Source organism: Carcharhinus amblyrhynchos, chromosome 4 (assembly GCF_965287045.1).
Source record: "Carcharhinus amblyrhynchos chromosome 4, sCarAmb.v2.hapA, whole genome shotgun sequence".
In the NCBI taxonomy this organism is placed as follows: Eukaryota; Metazoa; Chordata; class Chondrichthyes; order Carcharhiniformes; family Carcharhinidae; genus Carcharhinus; species Carcharhinus amblyrhynchos.
In genome coordinates this window covers 62188691-62210095 of record NC_137327.1, presented here as the reverse complement: position 1 = coordinate 62210095, position 21405 = coordinate 62188691, and the positions used below count along the sequence as shown (strand labels likewise).

The 21405-nt window shown below is 43.5% G+C and overlaps 1 protein-coding gene across 3 annotated transcripts in view; it reads left to right on the top strand.

The window, feature by feature from the left end:
- Nucleotides 1-21405, top strand: part of pnp6 (purine nucleoside phosphorylase 6) — a 67235-nt gene that overhangs the window by 12499 nt on the left and 33331 nt on the right. The gene's annotated exons all lie outside the window — the stretch shown is intronic.

The window sequence follows — 21405 nt, the reverse complement described above, 5'->3', positions numbered from 1 at the left end:
CCCTAACGGTAGTTGTACTGTAGGATGGAAAACAAATCAGGAAATAATGAGGGCATGTAAAAAGGCAGGACTTTAATAATGGGTGACTTTAATCTTCATGTAAATTGGGAAAATCAAATTGACAGAGAAAGCCATGAGGAAGAATTCATAGTGTATTTGGGACAGTTCCCTGGAACAATATGTTGTTGTGGATTCAACCAGGGATCAGGCTATTTTGGATCTGGTAATGTGTAATGAAGTAGGTTTAGTAAACAATCTCAGAGCAAAAGATCCTTTTGGAAACAGTGACCATAACATGGTAGAATTTAGCATTCAGTTTGAGAATGAGAAACTTAGATCAGAAACAAAATGTGCAAAACTTAATAAGCTTAATTGCAAAGTAATGAGGCCAGCGTTGGCTGAAGTGTCCAGGCAAAACAGTTTAGTTGAAAAGATGGTCAATCAGCAATGGCAGATATTTATGAAAATAATTCATGACTAACAACAAAGATATATCCCAATGAGGAAGAAGGATCCTCGGAAGGGGAGAAATCAACCAAGGAAATTAAGGATAGTATTAGGCTGAAAGAAAGCATATGATCTTGCAAAGATTAGTGATAAGCCAGGATTGGGAAAAGTTTAAAACCAACAAAAGATGGTCAAAAACTAATAATTACGGAGAAGATAAACTATGAGAGTAAATAGCAAGTAATATAAAAATAGATAGTAAGAGCTTTTTAAATATATAAAAAGGAAGAGAGGTCAAAGTGAATGAGAATGAGACTAGAGAAATAATAATAAGACCATTAGATATAGGAGCAGAAATAGGCTATTTGACCCATTGGGTCTGCTCTGCCATTCAATCATGGCTGACATGAATCTCATCCCCATTCTCCTGCCTTCTCCCCATAACCCTTCATTCCCTTATTGATTAAAAACCTATCCATCTCTGTCTTAAAGACATTCAATGATGGGAATCCAGGAAATAGCAGAAGATAATTTAAAGGATACTTTATGGCAGTCTTCATGGTAGAAGATACTATTAACATTCCAAAAATACTAAATAATTAAGTGGCAAAAGCGGGAGAGAAAATAAATAACTATCACTAGAGAAAAAATGCTCGGGAAAGTTATGGGGCTAAAAGCTGATAGTCTCTTTGACTTGATGGATTGCATCCTAGATATTAAAGGAAGTAGCTGCAGAGATAGTGGATGTGCTGATACTAATGTTGGCCTATTATTTCAAAGGGAATGGAGTATATAAATAGGGAAGCCTTGCTAAAACTATACAAGGCATTAGTTAAACCACAGCAGGAATACTATGAACAGCTTTGGTTCTCTTATCTAAGGAAAGATATACTTGCATTGGAGCCAGTCCAGAGAAGGTTCACTAGTTTGATCCTGGGCATGGAAGGATTTTCTTACGAGGAGAAATTGAGTATGTTGGGCCTGTACTCATTGGAGTTTAGTAGAATGAGAGTTGACCCTATTGAGACAAATAAGATTCTTGGTGGGCTCAACAGGGGCAGACACTGAGAGGTTATTTCTCCTTGTGGGAGAACCTAGGACCAGAGGACACAATCAGAATAAGGGGTAGCCCATTTAAGATAGAGATGAGAAGGAATTTCTTCTCTCAGATGGTAGTGAATCTGTGGCATTCTTTACTGCAGAGGGCTGTGGAGGCTGGGTTATCAAATATGTTCAAGGCTCAGATGGACAGATTTTTAATCGGTAAGGGAATCAAAGGAGGATAAGTAGGAAAGTGGAATTGAGGGTTATCACATCAGGTTAGTCCTGATCTCATTGAATAGCAGAGCAATTCAATGGGTTGAATGGCCTACTTCTGCTCTTATATCTTATAGCAGTGATGAGCAACCGAGGCTAGTGAGTGGGACACTTCATCTCATTAGACTGCAAGATTGAAATCTTGCTCACTAACCATAATCCCATGAAAAACAAGTTATAGAAGATTGGAGTGACCATCAATGGTGAAAACAAAATAAATATTTACACTTTGGACACAGAGGGAGTGTGTGACTCTCACAGTCAATGTTGTGAGCAATCAGCACAAACCATACTTCATTTGCCCTTGCTTTACGTGTATATCACTTCAATCATACTGGTAAGAAAAAAACTAAAAAAAAAGAAATCAACGGGATATGGCAACCCTGTGTGTGAGTAACCACCAACAGAATTTTTTGTGGGCCTCGCTCAGAGCCCTGATGAGCCGTATGTGGCTCCCAGGCCATGGATTGCTCACCACTATCTTATGGTCTTATGTAATGGTGTTATTGTGTTCAGAGGGTGGAATTTTATTGCCCTGTTACAGTGGAGGGAGCAGGGGGCGGGGTGGGAGAGAATGTGGCGAGCTGTTCAAATCTCTATTGACTGAATCCTGCCATTGGGAGGGGCCATAAAATTCTACCCAAAGAATTTAGAGCACAGAAACAGACCACTCAGCCCAGCTAAGACACGCTGGTAATTGTGTCCCAAGAGCCTCCTTTCCCTTAGAGCCATTATGGCACACATGAGACCATTTGACCCATTGAGTCCAGGCTGGCTCTCTGTATAGTAATCCAGTCAGTCACATTTCCTGCTCTATCCTCATAGCTCTGCGAGTCTTTTTCCCTCAAATGCCCTTTCGAAATCATTAATTGTCTCCACTGCCACCAGCCTCATGGGCAGCGAGTTCCAGCTCATTGCCTCTCACTGAGTAAAATGGTTTTTCCTCAAATTCCCCCTCCATCTCTTACCAAAATCTTATATCTGTGTCCCCTAGCCCTATAGTACCACCAGATATTGGAAACAACATTTATTTATCTACCTTATCTAAGCCACCCATAATTGTGTATGTCTTTATCAACTCCTCCCTCAATCTCCTTTGCTCCAAGGAGAACAGCCCCTCTACATGCGCATCCTCCCCTTTCTTCCTCATGTACTGATCAAGCTTCTAATTGTTGTGGGTAGAGATTAGGAACAGCAAAGGGAGGAAGACGCTGGTGGGTGTCGTCTATAGGCCCCCGAATAATGATCTGGAGGTGGGGCGGGCTGTTAACGCGCAAATAAGTGCAGCGTGCAGGAATGGGACGGCCGTAGTTATGGGGGATTTCAATCTACATATAGATTGGTCGACCCATGTTGGACGCGGTGGGCTCGAGGAGGAGTTCTTGGAATGCTGCCGGGATAGTTTCCTGGAACAGTGTGTGTTGGAGCCGACGAGGGTGCGAGCTATCTTGGATCTGGTGTTATGTAATGAGGCGGGTAGAATTAGGGACCTTGCGGTGAAGGATCCTCTTGGGGAGAGTGATCATTGTATGGTGGAGTTTCTGGTGCAGATGGAGGAGGAGAAAGTGGGTTCCCAGACGCGCGTCCTTTGTTTGAACAGAGGGGAGTACAGTAGGATGAGAGAAGAATTGGCGAATGTGGACTGGGGGAGCGCGTTGGAAGGTAGGTTTGCTGAGGAGCAGTGGAGGATCTTTAAGGAGATCTTTCTTGGTGCTCAGCAGAAATTTATTCCGATGGTCAAAAAGGACAGTAGGAGGAGAGGTAATAAGCCGTGGATAACGAAGGAGGTGAAGGAAAGTGTTAAATTAAAAGCGGATGCGTTTAGAGTTGCTAAGAGTAGTGGGCGAGAAGAAGATTGGGAGAGGTTTAAATGTCAACAAAGATTGACAAAGAAGTTGATAAAGAAGGGTAGGAGAAACTATGAAGCTGGGCTAGCGCTTAATATAAAAAAGGATAGCAAGAGTTTTTATAAATATATAAAAAGGAAGAGGCTGGCTAGGGTGAACGTTGGACAATTAGAGGATGAGAAGGGGGACTTAGTGGTAGGGGATGGGGATTTGGCTGAGGTCTTGAATAACTTTTTTGTTTCTGTCTTCACGGAGGAGGACGTGAATAATTTGCCAGGTGTTAGAGATGGAAAGGTGGTAGGACTGGAGGGTCTTAATGACATTACTGTTACTAGAGAGGCGGTGCTCGACAGACTGGAGGGGCTGATTGTGGACAAGTCGCCAGGACCGGATGGAATGCATCCGAGGGTTCTGAAAGAAATGGCGGAGGTGATAGTGGATGCCTTGGTGGTTATTTTCCAGACGTCGCTGGATTCCGGGGAAGTGCCGGAAGATTGGAAAATGGCTAATGTTACGCCGTTGTTTAAGAAGGGTGCCAGGCAAAAGGCAGGGAATTATAGGCCAGTTAGTTTAACGTCTGTTGTAGGTAAAATGTTAGAATCCGTCATCAAGGAGGAAATAGCGAGGCATCTTGAGGGGAACTGCTTGATAGAGCAGACGCAGCACGGTTTCGTTAAAGGGAAGTCGTGTCTGACAAATTTACTGGAGTTCTATGAGGATGTGTCTAGGGCGGTGGATAGAGGAGAGCCGGTGGATGTGGTCTTTCTGGATTTTCAGAAGGCGTTTGACAAGGTACCTCACAAGAGGTTATTGCAGAAGGTCAGGGGACATGGAGTTGGGGGTAGGGTGTTAGTGTGGATAGAGGATTGGTTGTCAAATAGGAGGCAGAGAGTGGGGGTCAATTGGTGCTATTCAGATTGGCGGATGGTGACTAGTGGAGTGCCCCAGGGGTCAGTGCTGGGGCCTCAGCTATTTACCATTTATATAGATGATCTGGAGGAGGGAACCGAGTGTAGGGTGTCGAAATTTGCTGATGACACCAAGATTGGTGGAACGGCAAATTGTGCGGAGGGTGTGGAGAGTCTACAGAAGGATCTAGTTAGGCTGGGTGAATGGGCCAGGAAATGGCAAATGGAATTTAATGTTGGCAAGTGTGAGGTGGTCCACTTTGGTCGGAATAATGGTAGGAAGGATTATTACTTACGGGGCGAAAAACTGCAGCAGGCGACGGTGCAGAGGGACCTCGGGGTCCTTGTGCATGAGTCGCAAAAACCCAGCTTGCAGGTGCAGCAGGTGGTCAGGAAGGCGAATGGGATGCTGGCCTTCATAGCGAGGGGGATTGAATATAAAAGTAGGGAGGTCTTGCTGCGGCTGTATAGGGCATTGGTGAGGCCGCAGCTGGAGTACTGTATGCAGTTTTGGGCGCCATACTTACGCAAGGATATTTTGGCCTTGGAGGGAGTGCAGAGGAGGCTTACAAGGCTGATGCTGGAGTTGAGGGGGTTGAGCTATGAGGAGAGGCTGAATAAATTAGGCTTGTACTCGTTAGAGTTTAGAAGAATGAGGGGAGATCTCATTGAGACGTATAAGATGATGAATGGGATGGATAGGATAGAGGTGGAGAGACTCTTCCCGCTCAGAAAGGACAGTAGGACTAGGGGGGCGGTTTAGAATGGAATTGAGGAGGAACTTCTTCACTCAAAGGGTGGTGAATCTCCGGAATTCTCTGCCCGTTGAAGTGGTGGAGGCTACCTCGCTAAATATTTTTAAGACGCGGGTTGATGGGTTTTTGATAAGAGAGGGGATTAAGGGTTATGGGGAGAGGGCAGGAATGTGGAACTGAGCCACAACAGATCAGTCATGATCTTATTGAATGGCGGGGCAGGCTCGAAGGGCTAGATGGCCTACTCCTGCTCCTATTTCTTATGTTCTTATGTTCTGTTGGATGTATCTGTGTTAACCACTTTGTTGCAAGTTTCACATTCCAATCACTCGGGAGTGAAGAAGTTTATCCTGAATTCCCTGTTGGATTTATCAGTGATGATCTTGTATTTCTGGTCCCTAGTTCTGCACATCCCACAAATGGAAACATTCTCACCACATCTGCCTGAGCAAATATTTTCATAAAGACTAAAGTTAGAGATGAGGGATTGACCATTAAACAGCAAACCTTTGTTTGTATCCTGCACAAGAAGTTGAGAGAGGGATGAGTGAAACATTTCCACGTATTGAAGCCATAAGCAGACTGTCGACTGATAAGAGCTTTGGGGTGAGTTGACATTTGAGAAAAGACAAGGTTTTTGGCACAAAAGAGAAAGCTGAGTTTCCTGGATGTAGCTCTGGTGATGGAGCAGAGAGCGGTAACCTTTGTCCAGTAATACATAAAGTGCCAGGCAGCCTTTACCCATTATTTTCGGCACATATACAGGAACTGCCAATTAAACACACATACACCACAAAGCACTCAAATGAATTGTTCAATTTTTTTTAACCAGAATCGGATGCATTATAAGATTCAGATCTGGTCAATATATTTATTGAGTTTAGCAGCACTGGTCCCCATTTTTCTTACAATCTGGAGTTACCCTTTACAGCTCAGTTGCCAAACACATGAGAATAAGAGTGGAGAGGATGTTCATTGAATTATAATATCATAACGGTAACATCACTTCCATTTCTTTTATCATCTGAAAAGCAGGCTAATGATCGCTTAAATTGCACAAGGTCCATTATAAACCAACACTATGATTTATTGCAGAAATACTATGTGAAGGAACAGAGCAACATTCCCCATGAGTTAAAGATGATTTCACACACACACAGTAAAAATGTGACCCTTAATCTCCTTCAATGGGCTGAATTCACCTGCTCCACTATTAACTTTTCTGAAACTGGTAACAGAAACTTAGAGATCTTTTTCTCTCACCGTCTGACTACCTTTAGCTCACACAACTTTCTTACGGTATAGGAAGCCATTGATACTGCTACCCCAAACTCACTCTCTTGCCAAGAACTGGCTCGGTGAGTTTCCAATCAAATTCACAAATGGCCTTCTAGGTGCAAATTGCTGTAACTGAAACTAGTCAGTCACATCCATGAAAGCATTCCAGCTGATCACCCAGTCTCCTATCTCAGAAGTGTTAATGAATTTTATTATTTCAAATGGATAAACTTGGTGGGCTGAATGCCCCTTGGTAGCATAATGACTCCCTGATTCTGTGACTCTATCACTATGACTTTCTGGTCTCACCTGCTGCCAAGATCTTCCAGTGACATTGCTGTCAAAGGGATTTCTCATTGTTGGCACCTTCTGCTGCTGGAGAACCCATGGTGAGGAGTCATCATCAGAGGGACAGGAAGATCCTACTGGTGGGAGTGACTGGAAAATCCCTTTGTATGATTAAGTTGCATTCTCCATAGTAAGTCCTGCCCCATCTCCTGCCATATTTCTGCAGCAAGTCCTGCCCTCACAGCCAGTCCCACCAAAACCCCCATGGTACACCCTTTGAGTGAGATCTGGTTTGCGCCAGCCAAAAGGGACCAGGAAGATTGCAAACCGTTTAGCACCAGGCACAAAACCCATCTTTGAGCCCACACGTATTTTTCTCGGATTGGTGCAATCTACATTAGGCATAATGCAGCCGGAAAATAGAGGTCTGGAGTGTCTGGTGGAAAATCATTTGCGTTATTCAAATCAGCCACTTGAGCCACAGCAAAACAGTGAGCCACGTTTCCACTACTGGTGCTACATGTTCTTTATTGAAATGAAGCTTGCGATTACTGGGAAAACAACACGTCTCTGGCCAGTCATTTTCCTGTCAGTAACAACTTTCATATATATGGCATTTTTCACGTACTAAGACATCTCCTGGGATGCCTCTCAGGAGCATAATCAAAAATAAACAGAAACCAAGTCACCAAAAGAGATAGATAAAAGCTCATAGTTAAAGGGGGAGTTTTTCAGAAAACTTTGAAAGAGAGGTGTTTCGGGAAGGGAACCTAGCATGGAGGATGAGGCTGAATAAGCTAGGTTTGTACTCGTTAGAGTTTAGAAGAATGAGGGGAGATCTCATTGAGACGTATAAGATGATGAATGGGATGGATAGGATAGAGGTGGAGAGGCTCTTCCCGCTCAGAAAGGACAGTAGGACTAGAGGGCACAGCCTCAAGATAAAGGGGGGGCAGTTTAGAACGGAGTGAGGAGGAACTTCTTCACTCAAAGGGTGGTGAATCTCTGGAATTCTCTGCCCGTTGAAGTGGTGGAGGCTGCCTCGCTCAATATTTTTAAGACGCGGGTTGATGTGTTTTTGATAAGAGAGGGGATTAAGGGTTATGGGGAGAGGGCGGGAATGTGGAACTGAGCCACTTCAGATCAGCCATGATCTTATTGAATGGTGGGGCAGGCTCGAGGGGCTAGATGGCCTACTCCTGCTCCTATTTCTTATGTTCTTATGTAATGGGGAAGTGAGGGCAGGGTGTAGGAGGGGCACAGACAGACATTTGTACAAACAAAGTTGTTAATTGTTCAAGAACCAGTAACTGGAGTTGATCTATGATAAAAGAGTCAATTGTAATATCCTGTTCTGAGAAATTCTTGTTGATCAGGTAACACAGAAAATAAGGCCTGTTTATGGGGCTGAAACCGACATTTGTAACCTTCTCTGTCGACACAATCTAACGATAAATGAATATTTCTTGCACATTTCTACTTTCTCTCTGAGAAATTGCAGATAAAAGAATTAGTGAAGCTCGCTCAGCCACTAAGTTTATTCTGCTGCCTTTCTGAATATCAGTTGCTGTGGCAACCACCAGTAAAATTTATACTTGGAGTTAAATTTAGACAAGATTTCAGGCTCTCATCCAGCAACCAGATAGAGGCAAGTGATAACAGGGGAAAAACACCTAGACAGAGAGAAACACACTCAGATACAAAGACAGAGAAACTCAGGGAGAAACAGGGCCAGAGACACACACACACACACACACACACACACATAGAGAGAGAGAGACACAGGTACACGTAAACAGAGAATACACATATTGACAGGCATGTACATACATCACCTTGAAGTGACTAATATGAATCAAGCAAAAGCTTTTTAAACAAATGGAACTGTGTTTATCTTTGACTCAGCTACATTTTGAAACCAGAATGTGAACCTTTCCAGGGCGAGGTTGATGTACTAGGCAGCGAAGAAACTTCTACATCTGACCCATTTTCATAGAATTTGCCTTTTGCCAAATTCTACCTGAAAAAGAAAATCTGTTCTGGCATTTTGAAAACTATATATGGTCTAGTTGGCAGATTGGGTGGGGTAGGAGTGGGTAAAGGAAATAATTTCTGGATTAAGTCAATGCCTGAAGTGAGGACAATGAATAATATAACACTTGCAGTAGGAGCTGTTCCCACAAGGTGTGTACTTGAGATCTTATCTGGTTCTTGGCAGAGAAAAAAAAGTTATTCTTTTCTGGTGAATTATGGATGAAATGGTTTAACTCCAGTTTCACAGGCAGCATGGTGACACAGTGGTCAGCTCTGCTGCTGCACACCCCCGTGAACCTGGGTTCGATTTCCGGCTTGGGTCACTCACTGTCTGTGTGGAGTTTGCATGCTCTCCCAATATCCACTTGGGTTTCCTCCTGATGCTCTGATTTCCTACTACAGTCCAAAGATGTGCAGGTTAGGTGCTCTGGCTATGCTAAATTACCCCTTAGTGTCCCAGGATGCGTAGGTTAGAGAGATTAGTGGGGTAAATATATGGGGTTACAGGGATTGTTATTCGTACAGATTTGATGGACCAAATAGCCGCCTCCTGCACTGTAAGGTTTCTATTATTCTATGAACGTAGAGGCTCCCTCCTCTGTGATGTCACTCAACATGACCTGTCATAGTTTCTTGGTTGCTGATATCCTCTGCCATGCCTTTGTGACCTCTTGATGTGACCATTCCAATGCACTCTGGTCGGCCTATCCCCAGTTTTTGTAGTACATCCAAAACTCTGATATCCCTACCTGAACTCGCACTAAGTGCGATGTGTATCCAGAGTTTTATAAACAGACAAATGCAGTGATGAGAGCTCTTTCCAAGCATGATGGGAAATGTAGACAACTAAAGGTATATGTATGTAACCTGAACCATGGGAACAAACTAAAAATTCCAAGCCATAAAAATTAAAGGCCTTCCCAACTTGAGTAAACTAGGTGTTTAGCAGATAAAGAAACAGACGGAGACTCATTAGGCCGAAGACCCAAAACAAGCTCCTGAGATCAAATGCTGAGATAACAAGGGACAGCTGCAGAACATAGCATCCCACTCATCAACTAAGTTATGTGATGTGCTAAAGCAACATCAGCAATTGAAGACTATACCAAAACAGTGTTTTTCTATGTGCAAAGAAAGAACTATAAAATTATGACAGAATCGAATCCTCTCTTACACAGCACCTGATTTACATTGACTCCCAGTCTGGAAATATCTCAAATGAGTTCATTGACCCAAATCTTTCTATCTCCTCTAACCCTAATTGCAGTGCCTCTGACCCTTGTCAGTCCCTTGCGCACCTCTTCCTCCCTTTAACTTGCCACAGTTAGCTCAGTAGACAAGATCCCATTCTCTGGGATTCCCTCCTTCACGATTCCTCAATTTCAATCTCTCCCTCTCCTCCTCTAATACCCACTTTTATAGCATTTGATAGTCCCAGGAGGTCTGTATCTGCTTGAAGGCCAAAGTTCTTTGGATGTAAAGTCACTCTTAGATTAATGTCATGAAGCACAGGAACTGTACGTACACAAGAAGATCCCACAAATAACAATGAGATAAAGGACCATGGCTGGAATCTTCTGGCCCTGCTGCCTGTGGGATCTTCTGGTCCCACTAAAGTCAACGAATACTCATTGAACCCAGCACAGGGCTAGAAAATTCCGGCCCACCTATTTATTTTGAAGCAACACTGGAGAGGCAGTGTCATTGCGGTATTATCACTGGACCAATAATTCAGATACTCAGGTTAATGCTCTGGAGACCTGGGTTCAAATCCCATCAAGGCAACTGGTGAAATCTGAATCCAAAAAATTCTGGAATTAAAAGTCTGATGATGAGCATGATGAAACAACTGTCATAAAAACCCAACTAGTTCACTTCCTTTAGAGAATCCTTGGCTGGTGTGGCCTACTTGTGACTTTAGATCCATAGCAATGTGATTAACATTTAAATGCCCTCAGGGATGGGCATTAAATGCTGGCCCAGCCAGTGACGCCCACATTCCATGAGCAAATTTTAAAAAATTAATTGATTTACAAATATTAGCCAGCGCACCAGGGAGAACTCTCTTGCTCTTCTTCAAATAGTGACATGACAACTTTTATATTCACAAGAAAGGGCTGAGAAGGCCTTAATTCAAATGCCTCATCTGAAAGGTAGCACCCTCAATATGTCAACACACCCCAGCACAGGTGAACCAACCCAGGCTTGTTGCTGGAGTGGATCTTAAAACTCATGATGTTCTCAGGTGCGCAAGTGCTACCATTGACACAAGACCACCAGCACTTTGACTCTGGATGGCCAACTGTGGTTAAATATATTCCTGGAGGTTTCATCATGTGACTCTCCCCATGCTGTGGCCATTGGTCAGCCAACACATCCATCCTGGCGACGTACTGCCTTCATATGCCAATTGGAAAGCAAAAAGTCTCATTACCCAAATGAATGTTTCTTAACAGTTAGCCAAACAGCCTTTTTTGGCATTTTCAATATTTTTATATCTACAATGTTCAAAAAAATGACTAAAAAATAAATTCCTTTAATGTCCCTTTGGTTTTTCTCCAGGGGCACACATAGCAGTGTCCTGTAGATAGATCTTCATTTCCTGGAAACACTAGGCCCATCCTGGAAGGTTGTCAGCTTCACTTTGACCATGCTTTTGGTCATTGGCCTTCATCTCTCATTTGTTATTTGGCATCTATTTTGTCCTCAGTTCTCTGTGAAATGCCTGAGGTTATTTATAAGAACAACTTGTATTCATATTGTGCCGTTAACATGCTAAAACACCCCAAAGTACTTTCCAGGAATGATACAAAGAAAAATCTCACACCAAGTTACAGAAAAGAGATTATGGGCCAGATTTTCCATTCCCATTATGGCATGTAGATGGCCTGTCATTGGCCAACAGTGGGACCTTCTGGTCTCGCCACCATCATTGGGGTTACCCATCGTTCGCGTCCTCTGCTGCTGGGGAACCCATGGTGGGGGATTGCTATTGGCGGGACTGGAAGATCCTCCAGTGGGACCATCCAGAAAATTCCACCAATTAAGTCAGAGATGTTAGGCCAAATGCTTGGTCAAAAAGATAGGTTTCAAGGACCATTGTGAAGGAGAAAAATTATGGAGAGAAGAGTGGAGGCCTTGGGATGGAATTGCAGACTTCAGGGCCTTGGCAGCAGAGGTGATATTGACTTAATGATAGGTGATAAATGGTGGGATGCTCAAGAGGCTGGAATGGCAGGAACGCAATGAGGATTATGTTTACAGGTTGGAAACTCACAGTGAAGGCATGGAGGAATTTGAAAATTTGGATGGAAATTTCAAACTCAAGTCCTTGCTTGATTGAGAGCCAATTTATGTCAGAGAACATGGAGGTGATGGGACAAATGCAACCTAGTGCAAGAAAGGAGGCAGACAGCAGACAGTTTGATCACCTCATGTTTAGGGAAGTGAGAATATGGGAGGTCAGCATTGGAATCAAAGTCTGGAGGTAACAATGGTGTGAACAAGGGTTTCAGCAACCATTGAGCTGAGCCAGGTACAGGCAATGTTTAATTCAAAAGATATTACCTAAACACAAGTTATTAATGATGATAAATATTACTGTCTATTCAGCAGGATTGTAAGCTTTTTACCAAACTTCATCTGTATTGGGGGAATGATAGGAGTCACCAAGAGGTAGTTTCAATTAAGCTTAGGAAAATCAATTAAAAACTGTACCAACATGAGGCACAGGAAGAATTGCAAAAACTGCACTTCAAATTTAAACAGTATTACTTGGGTAATAAGTTTTTAGTTTTAGACATCTACAAGTTTTGATTTGAAAAACTGGGCAGGAAGTTGCGAGACCACAGACTCGTCACAGCCAGCCCACCCCAAGCAGCAATATCCGAACAGATTTCCTGGAATTGGCTCATATGTCCTCAACCCTCTCACGTCCAAGGAATCCTCACCACATCCATCTCACTTTTTGCAGTAACCCACGCCCAGAGACACGTACACAGCTCATATTCATCCACTGGCCAAGAAAAAAAACAGGTCGGCATTAAAGATACCAAGAAATAGGATGTAGAGAAAAAAAATCCATTTTAAGTTAAATCCCCCAGACATTCACCCAGTGAATGCTAAAATCGAGGTGGTGGAGAGGTTTCCCAGTCTGTTCAGTTCTGATATGCTAAGGATGCAGACAGAAAAACTCTTGCCTTGTAGTTGGGTCAGTCAGTCATAGAATTGCAATCTCTGATGTGACAAATCTTCCTTTACTCAAAAGAGAGGGGAGAATGTGGAGCCTGGGACCAGTGGTTGGGATGAATATTTTAGATGCATGTGAGCTTTCATAAAGACTACAAATAGTGTAGACTATTTGGCCCATCAAGCCTGCTCTACAATTCAAACAGTAGGCATGGTAGCACAATGGTTAGCACTGCTGCTTCACAGCTCCAGGGTCTTGGGTTTGATTCCCGCTCGGGTCACTGTCTGTGTGGAGTTTGCACATTCTCCTCGTGTCTGCGTGGGTTTCCCCCGGGTACTCCAGTTTCCTCCCACAGTCCAAAGATGTGTGGGGTTAGGTTGATTGGCCATGCTAAGAAATTGCCCCTTAGTGTCCAGGGATGTGTCGGTTAGAGGGATTAGTGGGTATAATATGTAGGGTTAGGGCCTGGGTGGAATTGTGTTCGGTGCAGGCTTGATGGGCCAAAGGGCCTCTTTCTGCACTGTAGGGTTCTATGAGATCGTGCTGATAACCCACATCTTACTCCATTTTTTCCACTGTCCCCGTATCCCTTAATGTCAATATCCAGAAATATATCAATTTCTGTACTGAAGATGCTCAATGTCTGAGATTCCACAGCCCTCTGGTAGAGAATTCTAAAGATCATCACCTTCTGAGTGAAGAAGTTTCTCCTCATCTCAGCCTTAAATGGCCTGCCCCTGATTCTAAACTCACTAGCCATGAGGAATATCCTACCCACATCTACCCTGTCAAGCCCTGTAAAAAAAATTTTAAGTTGAGATCACCTCTCATTCGTAGAGTCATAGAGAGATACAGTACAGAAACAAGCTCTTTGGACCAACTCATCCATGCTGACCAGGTTCCCTAAATTGACCTAGTTCCATTTGCCTGCATTTGGCCCATATCCCTCTAAACCTTTTCTATCCATGTACTTGTCCAAATGTATTTTAATATTGTAATTGTACTCACCTCTACCACCTCCTCTGGCAGCTTATTCCATATATGCACCACCATCTGTGTGAAAAAGTTGCCCCTCCGGTCCCATTTAAATCTTTCCCCTCTCAGCTTAAACTTATGCCTTCTAGTTTTGGGTTGCCCTACCCTGGGGAAAATACCTTGGCTATACACCTTATCCATGCCCTTCATGATTTTATAACCACTATATGTCCCTCATCCCCCTATGCTCCAAGGAAAAAAGTTCTAGCCTACCTAGCCTCTCCTCATAATTCAAACCTTCCAGTCGGGGTAACATCCTTTGTAAATTCTTTTTGCATCCTTTCCAGTTTAATAACATTCTTCCTGTAGCAGGGCGACCAGAATTATACGTAATACTCCAAATGTGGCCTTTACCAATGTCTTGTATCATTGTAACATAAAATCCCAATTCACGTACTCAGTGCTCTGTCTGATGAAGGCAAGTGTGCCAAACGCCTTCTTTATCACCTTCAAGGAACAATGTCGCTGCACCCTGAGGTCTCTCTGTTTTACAGCACTCCCCAGGGCATACCATTAACTGTGTAAGTCCTGCCCTGGTTTGTCTTATCAAAATGCAACACCTTGCATTTACTTGAATTAAACTTCATCTGCCATTCCTTGGCCCACTGGCCCAGTAAATCAAGATCCCATTGTAGTCTTAGATTACCTTCTTCACTGTCCATTATACCACCAATTTTGTCATCCACAAACCTACTATCTATGCCTCCTATATTCTCATCCAAATTGTTTATACAAATGACAAACAGCAGTGCACCCAGCTCCGATTCCTGCTGCACACAGCTGGTTACAGGCCTTCAGTGTGAAAAACAACTGTCTACCACCACCCTCTGTCTCCTACCAGCAATGATGTGGGTATGCCAGCATTGGACTGGCGTAAACAGAGTAAAAAGTCTGACAGCACCAGGTTTTAATCCAACCGATTTATTTGATAATAGACTCACAAGCTTTCGGGTTAGTCCCTTTGTCAGGTGAATAGAGAGTTCTGGCCTCAGACAGAGCATATAAAGCACAGACAGTTTAGAGATTACTGATTAGAATGCGAATCCTTACACCTAACCTGCTGTTCAAGACCTGAAGTGGCTGACAATGTGAGTGGAAGGAGCACTGATCACAGGTTACAGAGATGTGTATTGTCTCCAGACAGTACAGTAAGTGAGGTTTTGCAAACCCAGGCAAGTCACGGGGGTTACAGATAGTGCGACATGAACCCAAGATCCCTGTTGAGACCGTCCTCATGTGTGTGGAACTTGGCTATCAGTCTCTGTTCAGCGACTCTGCGCTGTCGTGTGTCGTGAAGGCCGCCTTGGAGAATGCTTACCCGCTTCAGTTTAGGTGTAAGGATTCGCATTCTAATCAGTAATCTCTAAACTGTCTGTGCTTTATATGCTCTGTCTGAGGCCAGAACTCTCCATTCACCTGACGAAGGGACTAACCCGAAAGCTTGTGAGTCTATTATCAAATAAATCGGTTGGATTAAAACCTGGTGTTGTCAGACTTTTTACTGTTCCTACCAGCAAGCCAATTGACTAGTTCTTCCTGCATCCAATGTGATCTAACCTTACTGACCAATCTACCATGCGATACCCTGTCAAAGGCCATACTAAAGTCCATGTGGACAACATCTATCGCACTGCATCATCTATTTTCTTGGTCACCCCTTCAAAAAACTTGTATCAAATTTGTACGACCTGATTTTCCACTCACAACGCTGTGTTGATTATTCCTAATCAATCCTTGCCTTTCCAAATGTATGTAGATCTGGCTTCTCTGAATCCCCTCCAACAACTTACCCACCACTGAAGTTAGGCTCTCCGGTCTGTAGTTCCCTGGCTTTTCCCTGCTGCCTTTCTTAATTAACGGCGCAACGTTTGCATCCCTCCAGTCTTCTGGCATCTCACCCATGGCTGTCAATGATACAAATAGCTTCATTAGGGGACCCGCAATTTCTTTCCCAGCTTTCCACAATGTCCTGGGATACACTTGATCAGGTCCTGGGGATTTATCTATCTTTTTATGCCCTCCAGCACCTCCTCTTCTGTAATGACATCACTATTCACTTCCCCATGTTCCCTAGCTTCAATGTCTTTCCACACAGTAAATACTGATGAGAAATATTAATTTGAGTTCTTACTGATCTCCGTGGTTCTACACATAGGCAATCTTGTTGATCTTTAAGGGACCCTATTCTCTCCCGAGTTACTCTTTTGCCCTTAATATACTTGTCGAATCTCTTTGGATTCTCTTTTATTTTAGCTGCCAAAGCTATTTCGTATCCCCTTTTGTCCTCCCTTCGAAACTCTAGACAATACAGATCCAGTTTCCCCAATATCTTCCCATTAAACAATCCCACCATCCCAGCAATGAGTCTGATGAACCTCTGGTACACATCCTCTATGGCAAGCATATCTCTCCTTAGATAAGAATATCTAATACAATATTCCAGGAGTAGTCTTGTCAAGGATCTATACAATTCCAGCAAGTTTCTTTATGTCTGTATGTTCTTCCTTGGCTGCTGTCAGTTGTTTCTACAAATGCACTATTTCAGCTCCTGATATCTGCACTGGGTTAAAATCAGAATTCGTTTGTACTGAACCCAAGTCCAGTTCATTCTTTCTCAAGTCTTTGGGGCTTCCCATGACCCTCAAACATGAACTTCTGTTTACCTTTCACTCAGAGATCTCACCTTGTTTTTGTCTATTTTCAACCTGTTGAAGTGTCTGTTTGATAGGATCTGGCCCTTTACTTTGTGTTGTCTCTTTCTCATGTTTAATCTTTACATTATCACATTCCAGTATGTCCAGTTGCCCACCATCCTGAACAAACCCTTGCATTTTATTGAGTTGCTCAAATGATGTTTAACTTAAACATTTTGGTTTTCCATTGACATTTGAAAATATTTACAATCAGAGACTTGATGTCCAGTTTACAGTTTTAGAAATTTGCTGTCATATAATTCAGTAACTATTGTTGATAATCTTGCTTTGGTTGCAGCTTAGATGTTTTTTATTCATTCACAGGACAGGGGTATCACTGGCTGGGTCAGCAATTATAGCCCATCCCTCATTGTCCAAGGACAGTTGAGAGTCAACCACATTGTGGTGGCTTTGGAGTCATGTGTAGGCCAGACCAGGCAAAGATGGCAGATTTTTTTTCTCTGAAGGACACTAGTGAAGCAGTAATATTAGTCAACTAGACCAATAAAATACAAGCTCCCCCTATCACTGGATATGCTTCATAGAGTGTAGGAGGAAACAAAAAACAAAAACAGCCCGGGAAACAGGCCCTTCGGCCCAATGAGCCCGCACTGCCATTTTAACATTACCAGTCCCCCCTTCCACCCGTGACCCTTATCTATTGTTTATGGCATTCCACATTGAGGGAAACTAATTTAGGGACAATTTTATTACCTCCAGTCAGCCTAATAGCACATCTTTGGAGGCCCATCTTCATTCCAGTCAATGCTGTGGTGCTCATATGGAAAGAAAGCGGAATATTCGATTACCAAGAACAAGTCCCCACAGTGATCCAGTTGGACTTGGGTCTGGATGGCCATAACTGGCAAGATGGTGGTAATGTCATTAGACCTAGTAATCTAGCAGCCAAATCTAATGCACTGGGGACGTAGGTTCCAATCCTAACCTGGCAGCTGGTTCATTCATGGGATGTGGGCTTTGCTGGCTAGGGCAGTATTTTTATTGCCTATCCTTAATTGCCCTTGAGGTGGTGGTGGTGTGCTGCTTTCTTGAGCCACTGCAATCCATGAGCTGTAGGTACACCCACAGTGCTGTCAGGGAGGGAATTCCAGGATTTTGACCCAGCAACAGTAAAGGAATGGTGATAATTCCCAAGGCAGGATGGTGATTGACTTGGAGGGGAACCTCCAAGTGGTGGTGTTACCAGGAATCTTCTGCTCTTGTCCTTCTAGATGGTAGTGGTCGTTGGTTTTGAAGGTGGTGCCTAAGAAATCTTGGTGAGTTCCTGCAGTGCATCTTGTAGATTATACACACAGCTGCCAATGTTCGTCAGTGGGGGAAAGAATTAATGTTTGTGGATGGGGTGCCAATGGGCTGTTTTGTCTTGAATGGTGCCAGGCCTTTTGAGTATTGCTGATGTGCACGATTCCAGGTAAATGGGGAGTATTCTTCCACACTCCTGGCTTATGCCTTATAGATGGTGAACATACTTTGGGAGTCAGGAGGTGAGTTACTCACTGTAGGATTCCTAGCCTCTGACCTGCTCTTGTAGTATTTATTTATATGGCTAGTGCAGTTCAGTTTCTGATTCAATGGTAACCCCTAGGATGTTGATGGTGGCAGATTCAGCAATTGTAATGCCATTTCAATTCAACTAATAAATCTGGGATATAATGCTAGTCTCACTAATGATGACTATGACTATTATAATTTATTGTAAAAACCCATCTATTTCATTAATTCCCCTTTAGGGAAGGAAGTCTATCATTCTACGTGTGACTCCAGACCCAAAGCAATGTGGTTGAAGCTGAAAGGGCTTAGCAAGCCATTCAGTTGAAGGGCATTTAGCATTGGGAAAGCAAGCTTGCATACTGTGAAAGGTTCCTCAAAGTCTATCCTGATAGCCAGTCAATCTAATAGAAATACCAGTCTTTGAAAATTTGCTGTCCAGGTGCTGCTGGTCTAATTCTTCATTGCTCTTGGGATTAGCTGTGTGCATATCCCATGTGGTGACATGGAGGGCCCTCATTCAAAGTCTATGCAGACTGAGCAGCCAACTGTCCTTGGGTGCCTCTGACCCGTCACTAACATACATGCTTCAGACTGCAGCTGATTAGCTGCTGTAGACATATGGTGCCTGTAAAAACAGAAGTGTAGGGCACAGGGGAACCCCGTCAATAAATTAGTCTATTAAACTGCATCAGTGTTTGTACAACACTCCTGAACAAGGCATGAGAACAAGCTTGTCTGACATTGTCTCTCAGCTCAGGCTTCAAACCTTTCTACCAGAGCTAAGGGACTCAGGTGACCTGGAGAGATTGGAAAAGCTGGGATTGTTCTCCTGAGGTTACAGAATGTTAGCGGGAGATTTAATAGAGATATTGTGAGAGAGTAGATGGGGCATTGGCAGAGGGGTCAGTAACCAGAGAACACAGATTTAAAATAGTTGGCAGAAACCTCAAAGAGGAGAGGAGTACAATTGATGTTTTGACTTTGTGAGTTCTTCTGATTTGGGTGTACTTTCTGAAAGAGTGGTGGCAGAAACAGATTCAGCAATAACTTTTTCAAATAGGAATTAAATAATTGCAAAGGAAACATTACTCAAATGGTGGATGAAACACAGTCATGGATCTAATTAGAATTTTTTCTGTCTATTCCTTCATGGGATGTGGGCTTCACTGGCTAGACCAGCAATTATTGCTCAAACCTAATTGCCCTTGGGAAGATGCTGAGCTGTGTCCCTGAGCTGCTGCAGTTCCTGAGGTGTAGGTCCACCTGCAGTGCTGTTAGGGAGGGAGCGCCAGGATCTTGACCCAATAACAGCAAAGGAACAGCGATCTACTTCTAAGTCAGGATGATGAGTGATTTGGAGGGGTACCTCCAAGTGGTAGTATTCTCATATATCTGCTGCCCTTGTTCTTCTGGATGATAGTGGTTGCGGGTTTGGAAAGTGTCGTCTAAAGAGCCTGCAGTGTATATTGTGAATAGAACACGGCTGCCATTGTTCATCGGTAGTGGAGGGATTAAATGCTTGTGGAAGAAGTGCCAATCAAGCGGGGTGCTTTGTCCTGAATGATGTTGAGCTTCTTGAGTGTTGGTAAAGCTGCATCCAGCAAGTGCAGAGTATTCCATCATGCTTCCGATAATCAGTGGTTGTGGTGAATGAAATTTGGTGTGTTAGGATACAGGCCTTAAAGATTTGAATGAATTTGAGCTGAAGTCAACTGCTGGCCTGGACAGTCTTGCAGGAGAGAAGATGAACTGAAGCGGGGCAAAGTCCAGTGATATTGTGGCGTTGCCATTAGTGCTGTAGCAGGAGCAGAATTTCAGGACTGGTTACAAACAGTCATCTTAAGCCTCAGAAATTGACCAGGGGAAGGGATAGTGGCCTGAGAATGGAATCCATGGTGGGAATTGAAGAAACTTCTGTTCACTCGTTATTGGACTTTGGGACATAAAGTGTGACAAATCAGAAAGAGTGGTGTATTCAAGTCAAGGAGAACATAATTCCTCCCCACCCCAAGGTTGTTTGTGTAAGATTAACATACATAAATAATGGCTGCTAATTTTCACTTATATATGTGTGTGTGTGTGTGTGTGTGTGTATGTGTATGTGTGTGTGTGTGTGTGTGTGTGTATATGAATGTGTATATGTTTATTTTTATTTGTTTACGGGATGCGGGCCTCGCTGGCTAGGCCAGCATTAATTGCCCATCCTGAATTGCCCTTGAGAAGGTGGTGGTGAGCCACCTTCTAGAATCGCTACAGCCCATGTGGATTAGGTGTACCCACAGTGCTGTTAAGATGGGAGTTCCAGCATTTTGACCCAGCGACAGTGAAGGAATGGTGATTTATTTTTCCAAGTCACGATGGGGTGTTGCTTCGAGGGAAATTCCCAGGTGATGATGTTCCTGGGTATCTGCCTCCATTGTCCATCTTAGATGGTAGTGGTCACATGTTTGGAAGGTGCTGTCGAAGGAGTCTTGGTGAGTTCTTGCAGTACATCTTGTAGATGGTATATACCGCTGCCATTGTTCATCAGTGGTGGAGGGATTGGATTTTTATGGCTGACTTGCCCTGAATGGTGTCAGGCTTCTTGAGTTTTGGAGCTTCATTCATCCAGACAAGTGGAGAGCATTCCATTACGCTCTTGACTTATGCCTCGTCAGGTGGACAGGCTTTGGGAGTCAGAAGGTGAATTATTTGCCACAGGATTCCTAGCCTCTGACCTGCTCCTACAGCCACAGAATTTATATGGCAGCCCAGTTAAATTTTTGGTCAATGGTAACCCCCCCCAGGATGTTGATTGTGGGTGATTCAATGATGGTAATGCCATTGAGTGTGAAGATTAGAATGGCAATGGCTAGATTCTCTATGTTGGAGATGGTCATTGACTGGTATAGATCATAGAATCATTGAACCCTGTAGTGCAGAAAGAGGCCCTTTGGCCCATCGAGTCTGCACTGACCACAATCCCACCAAGTCCCTACCCCCATTCCCCTACAACATTTGTACCTACTAATCCCTCTAACCTAAGCATCCCAGGACACTAAGGGGCAATTTTAGCGTGGCCAATCAACCCAACCCGCACATCTTTGGACTGTGGGAGGAAAC